At 39.5% G+C, this 7,612-nt stretch overlaps 1 pseudogene; it reads left to right on the top strand.

Annotated features, from left to right (window-relative positions):
- The first annotated feature begins 6,681 nt into the window (after positions 1-6,681).
- Positions 6,682-6,780, top strand: LOC132267921 (small nucleolar RNA R71; annotated as a pseudogene).
- The last annotated feature ends 832 nt before the right edge of the window (positions 6,781-7,612 follow it).

Genomic DNA, 7,612 nt, shown 5'->3' with positions numbered 1-7,612 from the left:
CAACTTTTTTTCTTTTTTTTTTTTTTTTAATTCAATTATTAACCTAGAGTTTGGGCCCTCCACCTTTCGGCGCGAGATTCAGTGCTTGATGAGGCTAGAATCTTAGCTACTTAGTGAAAAGGGGTTGTTATCCACCTTTATCAAGAATGAAAGCTTTCAATACACTACTAGCTCAATTGGGATATAACCAATTCAATAATCAACAAAGCATGTACCCCACAAATGAATGCTAGTGTGCGCCAGTGCTAGTGTAGAATCCTAGAATGAATCTCAAAACAATCACAAAATCAAGATGATGTGAACTACAAATGCAAGCAAGATATCAATCTTTTGAAAAATTTACTCCTAAATGGTTTCCATAAGGCATACAAGGAGTATTGGACTCTCAAGTCAAGTAATTTTTAAATTTTAAGCAATATAGTCCTCAAAAGATCAAAATCATAGCTAGATATGGACCAATCATAGAAAATCTCTCAAGTACACAAGTCATGCTCAAAATTTTGAATTTAAAAGCAAACACTTTAACATATACCATTACCCCCAAACTTAAACGGCGCAATGTCCTCAATATGCAAAGAGAACAAAAGGAAAGAGTATACTGGTGCAATTAAAACAAAGAATGATCGGGACTGAAGTATCCAAAGTGGGTGGCATGACCTCCCCAAACTTGGGATTAATTGTGGTCCTGAAATTTGGCATTCGGATAAACTCATCAGATAACAAAAAGGGATAATCAGTGCACAGTGGACATACAAGTGTAAATGAAACAAAATAGTGAGAGGAGTATAAGGGTGGTCCTGAAAATCGGGTGGCACTCTCTCACTGAAGTCACTGTGATGTACCTAATGGAGTCAAACATACAGAGATAAGAATATAACACATGACATCCATAACAAAAGCATATATAAAGAAAATAGAGTATAGAGTACATCAAAAGATCAAAGCCGACAGACCGGCTGTAAATAATATACAGTGATGAAAATGAAGTATAGAGCACAGAGATGTAAGATAAAAAGATAGGAAAACTGGAAATCTCATGTGGAGGAGACAGGGCGAGCTCCGCGGATATCGCGAGATAAGTCTCGGAGTGCAGTCATGACATCCGTACAGAATGTAGCAAAATCAGCTCGGTGAGCTATAGCATCGGCTCGAATGGTAGCAGTATCAGCTCTGATAGCAACTACTGCATCCTCAAGAGCCTGAAGACGCTCTCCAAAGCCGGGCGTCTGACTAGGAGCCTCGGGTAGGGATGAATCAGAAGAAAACTCCTGAGTCTGCTTCTCCTCGTATACTGGCGACCCAGCTGGAGAGTGTTGCTCTGTGTCATCTGTAGGTCCCTCCAAATCGATGTTTATATGCTCAGCAACTGGACCTATTGGTACATCGTCCGCTGCGGGATCTGCTGCTGCTGCCTGAGCTATTGCCTCTGCCTCCTCAGCCTCTAGCTCCTCTGCAGCCACTACTGTGTGGTCCTGCAGTCTAGTAATGATGGCATTGTAGCTCTTGTCCCAGTCCTTCTTCAGAAAGTGACAGAAACCTCTCTCAGGGTGCTCCCGAGGATGAATAAGGTAGCGTTGGTCGATCAAAATCTAGGTCATGAGGTGGCCGAATAGGAGAGACTTAGCTCGTCTGGGCTTTTTCTTGCTGATATACTCGTCAAATAGCTTCCTCATCACGCTCCAGATGAGTGCAGGAATAGATACCCAATGGCCTGCGTAGAATGCGTAGAGGGCTATTAAATAGTCTCCTCACTGCTGGATCTTGTGCCTGGCCATATATATATTCCGAAAAAGAACGGAATCGAAGAACCAAAGGTTATCTGGAAGGAATGTGCGGGTGGCGAAAGTCTCGCCACCGGCATGGTGACCTGTAAGAAATACTGCCATGTTGGTATAAAAAGGCCTGTATAGCCTCGGATATAACTCCTATAGCTCCGGAGGGCATCTGTGTGGACAATGGCAAGAGCAGGCTAGCGAGTCCACAGTGATAGTGATCTGATGGCCATCTATGGTAGTGACAGCTCTGCTGTGGTATGCGAGGACCGTCGGAGATTCTGGAAGAACAACCGTACCAGCCGCGGGTAGACTGGCTCTGTAACTGGGGCAAGAATAGCTGTAAGGCCCCTCTGAATAATGTCATGGTAAGCTGATCAGGTCAACACTGATCTGGAGAAAAAGTCTGTGTCGAAAGCTGACTCATGATCCACTGCCATATGCGCATATCTAGGCGCGAGCCTATTACGCTCCTGAGCTGGCTGAGTTGGCTAGCGTGGTGGAGATGGTACTGGTGAATGCTCAGCTCCAATATGTGATAGAGATGGTGATGGTGTAAATACAGGCTGAGTTGCAGAGGTGGATGGAATATGAGCATCCTCAGCCTCATGAGCAGGTGACTGAGGTGGAGTAGGCTGTACTGGCTCCTCCTGTGCATGAGAGGGCTCTGCTGGCTCCTCTATTCGTGGTCTGATATGTCTCCGAGGCCTGTGTTGCCTTTTGGCAACAGTCTTGCGCTTAGTCATAGCCTAAAAAATAATTTTAAAAACTTGCAAGGGGAGTTAGTGCTAGAATTAAGAATTGTAAGCACAAAATAGAAACATGCATGTTAAATAAGATAGACAAAACATAGATGACATATATCTATGCAAGTGACAAGATATGAAACATGCTAAACAATGTAAGTATGAAATGTATCCAATGTGGAATATCATAGGCATTGAGCATATATGAGATAGCATGAACATAAGGGATGATGAATGAAGTATGTGTGTGAGATCTGTGAAGTTCGATTGATCACAAAATGGTTTGAGATCAATCTCAAAACTTCGATCGATCTGAGGTATGAGTTCGATTGATCTCTCAAGATCGATCTGAGATTGAAGTTCGATCGATCGAACTGTGCGAAGGTGAAAACTCAAAGGTCACAGATCTGTGACTTTGGAAGCACGGGGGCCACACGACCAAGGTCGTGGGCCCATCAACACAACAAATCAGCAACTACCATCACCCAAACAAGGCCCATACTCCCTAAATCGAAATCAACATCATCAAAATATACAAAATATACACATGAAGCAACACATGTATATGGATATGGAGATACAGTGCTTCGAAGGTCAACAATGGAGATTTGATCATAAAAATAACATGGATTCAACATATAAAGCATGGAAACATGAGATCTAAGCCGAAATCAAGCATGGTGCCTCGGATCTTACCTCAACCGAAGGAGAGAAATGGATGCGAAGAGGGAAAGATGAAATCAGAGTTGCGATGAAGAGAGAGAATGATTCAGGGTAAGCTAGATAATGCCGGAGGTTCGCCGGAAATGGAAAGGGTGATTGGGGTTCATGGCGACGATGAGGGAAGCAAGGGTTAGGGTAGGGAGTTGTTGGATCGATCACACAACTCTCGGTTTTATTTTTAAAAACATTTCCCTATTAGTTCAATCGATCGAACTAAGATTTCAGATCGATCGAACTTTGATGAACTCTCCTCAAAGTATTTTTTTTTTTTTTTTTTTAAATTTTTGAAAAATGAAAAACTAAAATTAAAAATTGTAAAATAAAATAGAATAAAATATTTTTGGATTCTTTTTTTTTGAAAAATAAAATAAAATTAAATTAAAAATTAAAATTAAAATTAAAATTGAAAAATAGAAAATATTTTTGAATTTTTGAAAAATAAAAATATTTTTGGATTTTTGAAAATTAAAAAGTCAAATAAAGTCAAACAAGGGTCAAAATAGTTAATTGAAGAACTGAGATCGATCTGAACATAATGTTCGATCGATCAGACAGAAAGCAAAAATATCCAGGTTTTTGGTTCAAAAATTTGACAAAGTGTTAGAAATTGAAGATTGATCGAACTTTGAAGTTGGATCGATCGAAGAACTTCAGATCGATCTTGGAATGTTTTCGATCGATGAGACAGAGAGCTGAAATATGCAGGTTGATGCAGGCTCAAAATTTTTCGATGAGACAGAAAGCTGAAATATGCAGGTTGATGCAGGCTCAAAATTTTTCTAAGTGTGGGATCATGAGATCGATCAAACTTTGAAGTTGGATCGATCGAAGGTCTCCTGATCGAGCTAAGAATAAGTTCGAACGATGGGACAGAGACGTGATTTGGATACAGGTGGAAAATTTTTCTAAGTGTTGGATACAGGTGGAAGTTTGATCGATCGAACTCTCATTTGAGATCGATCGAACTCTCATTTGAGATCGATCGAACTCTCATTTGAGATCGATCGAACTTATGCAAAATGCTCAATCACAACATAAAAATCATACAATCCTAATCGCAGTTCCTATCAATGCATATGAACCAAAAACAAGTATCTAAACTTCGCAAGAAATGAAATTTAAGATAGAAATGAGGGAGGAATAGGGTTTTGACACCCTACGAAATGTCGTTGCTAGTCTTTAACGTCTCTAACAAGACATTGGGCTCTTTTAGCCCTGATCAAAGATCTTGTAATGCATCCCCTCCTTGTTGGGGTGATAGATGCTTTGAACTCCACCCAACAAATGGTTCTTCGAAGAACTTGTTGGATTAAGCTCAAGTGAAACTTTTGTTCCTTTGTCAATGTAAGAACAATCATTGGGCTTCCATGCCCTTTTAAAGCAAGAATTTGAAATAAGACTTTTAGAATGCAAGGTTGAAGATGATTCCTTTGAAGCTTTGGTCTTACACAAAAGCTTACTTCCTTGACATTGAGTATCATGACATTTGTCTACAACATTAACCTCTCCTTCATATTTGTCAAATGAATTGGGTGTGGGATTAAAGATATTCAACTTCACCTTCATGTGGCCAAATGAGATCTTCATTATCCACATCCTACAATTGATGTTGGCATTAGCGGTTGCCAAGAAAGGACGGCCAAGGATAACGGGAATTTGGCTCTTAGGATTGGAGACCGGTTCCATGTCAATGACAACGAAATCAACGGGAAAGAAGAATTTGTCAATCTTTATCAAAACATTCTCAATTATACCCCTAGGCTTCTTAATAGATCGGTAGGCAAGTTGTAAAACTACCGACGTCGGTTTCAATTTACCTAGGCTCAATTTGACATAAGCCGAGTATGGAAGAAGGTTAACACTTGTTCCTAAGTCAAGAAGCGCCCGATTAATGATATGATCACCAATAATGCATGATGTAGTAGGTGAACTGGGGTCCTTAAACTTTGGCAAGGTGTTATGTTGCAAAATTGAGCTTACTTGCTCGGTCAAAACCACTTTTCTTGGTGTTTGGCTCTTGTTCTTCCACTTTTGGGTGCACAAGTCTTTCAAGAATTTGGCATAAGCCAGAATTTGCTTGATTGTATCTAGAAGTGGACGATTAACTTTTACTTGCCTAAACATTTCCATGATTTCATTGGTTTTTGCCTTTTGCTTGTCTTTTGAAATGGATCCTTTTAAGGCATCCGGAAATGGAACTTTTGGTTCAAACACTTTTTCAGAATTTTTCTTTGAAGTCTCTTCAACACAAGAATTTTTCAAATCGTTTTGTTTCAAATCATTTTTCAATAAAACCTTTTTAAATTCATTTTTTTGCAAATCTTTCTTCAAATCATTTTCAAAATCATTATTCAAATCACATTTTGAAGTTTTCTCATTCACAAGATCATGTTTATGCAATGAAGGTGGAATGGGTTATGAAACCGGACGTTGATAACTTGAGGTTGCACCAGTTCACTCTCTTTATTGGACATTCCAACTTAATTGTCCACAGTCCTACCATTCCGCAGGTAGTCACCGCATTAACATGTTCAATGGTGTGGCCTTCCGATGAGGAATGGGTTTCCACAACACATTGTTGCTTAGGTGGGGCATTAATAGGCATCTTTCCTTTCTCTCTTGCATTAAGAGTGCTTGTTATTTGCCCTACTTGGGTTTCTAGCTTCGCAATAGATTGAGAGTGAGAATGAAGCAATTGTGTGTTTGCCTTAAGAGTGCCCAAAGCATTCAAAACTTTTTCTTCAAAGGCGGGACTTCTAGTATTTCCTTGGGGATAAGATTGGTTAGGAAAATAAGAATTAGCAAATTGATTCCCTTATGATTGATAAGGTCTATAACCTTGGGATCCTTGGTTTTGAAGTGGAGGTGGAATATACTTCCCTTGAAAACTGCCCTGGGAAGGGTTTGAGCCCTTTCCTTGGTTTTTCCAAGAGAAATTTGGATGATTCCTCCAACTTGGATTATAATGAGTACCATATGGATTGTTCCCTTGGTTCACAAAAGTTGCATTGACTTGTTCATTAGGTTCATTTTACACTTATCCATGAGGATAATGAGAAATAGAATGAAGAACACTAGAACAAGTCATACACGTTTCATTTGGTGCACAATGAGAATGGTTAGGGAAGGAAGATACTTGGTTTGTCAAATTTTGGTTAATCAAGAATTGATCAAATCTTTGAGATAAGGACTTCATTTCGTCAGCTATTTCATTTGAGTGGTTGACTTGATGTAAGCCAACACTCTTCCTACCTTGTGAATTTCTACCATTCTTGGATGATAATGTTCTATGCAAAGAATTTTCTCTTATGCTCTCATAAAGACGCCACACGTCATCCTTATGCCTATCAATGTATGAGCCACCTATGGAAGCATCAACCATACCTTTGTAATTGTCCAATAAGCTCTCAAAGAAATATGGAACTAATTGCCATTTGGGCATATCATGATGTGGACATTTCCTAAGCAATTCATTGAAGCATTCCCATACCTCATAAAACGTTTCTCCATCCCCATGTGAAAATTCTCGAATTGAGGTTCTCATAGCGTAGGTCTTAGAAACCGGATAGTATTTCTTTAAGAACTCTTGTTGCATTTCTGCCCAAGAAGTGATCGAAAAAGGCCTAAGATTGTTAAACCAATACTTTGCCTTGTCTTTTAAGGTGAATGAAAAATTTTGAGTCTTGAAACCTCTTCCGGCATGTCCGTATATTTTACGGTGGAACATACTTTAAGAAACTTATCCAAATGCTTGTAAGGTTCTTCACTTGGAAGTCTATGATAGTTAGGAAGCATTTGAATGGTTTGTGGCTTAATTTCATAGTGATGTGCTCTAAATGGTGGCAATTGAATGCATGTGGGTGCATTATATTCATTAGGCACATAGTGATCTCTTAAAGCAAGTGGAGGATTAACAATTTGAGGTGCAACATGGGCACCTTGATTTTAATTTCCTTGAATGATGGGAGGTTCTCGAGCATACATTGGCCTTGGCATTCCAAATGGAACTTGGCCTTGTTGTTGTTGTGGTTGGTGAATGAACGGCCTAGGTATGCCTAATGGTGCTTGAATGTTCTCATGATACACATTTGGATGAAGGATACCTTGTTGGTCTATGTGACCAAGGTCCTCTACATTCTCTTCATTATGGCCTTCCATTGATGTAATGGATCGGGTAGAACTACTTCCTCTTCCCCTAGGATTTCTAATTACGGATTCAAGATGCAAATCAAGAGGGACAAGAGTTGGTCTTAGTGATCTACGACCATGCATGCATAATGTGAAAACATATAAACACAATGAATAAACAAACATTTCAACTTCACAACAATTTCAATGAAACTTCCTCCACAAACACTTAACCCATACTCC

The sequence above is a fragment of the Cornus florida genome, unplaced genomic scaffold (assembly GCF_030987335.1).
Source record: "Cornus florida cultivar Cherokee Brave unplaced genomic scaffold, ASM3098733v1 CherokeeBrave_3.0.0_Hap2_Chr07, whole genome shotgun sequence".
Lineage (NCBI taxonomy): Eukaryota > Viridiplantae > Streptophyta > Magnoliopsida > Cornales > Cornaceae > Cornus > Cornus florida.
This window is presented reverse-complemented; position numbering and strand designations above follow the sequence as displayed.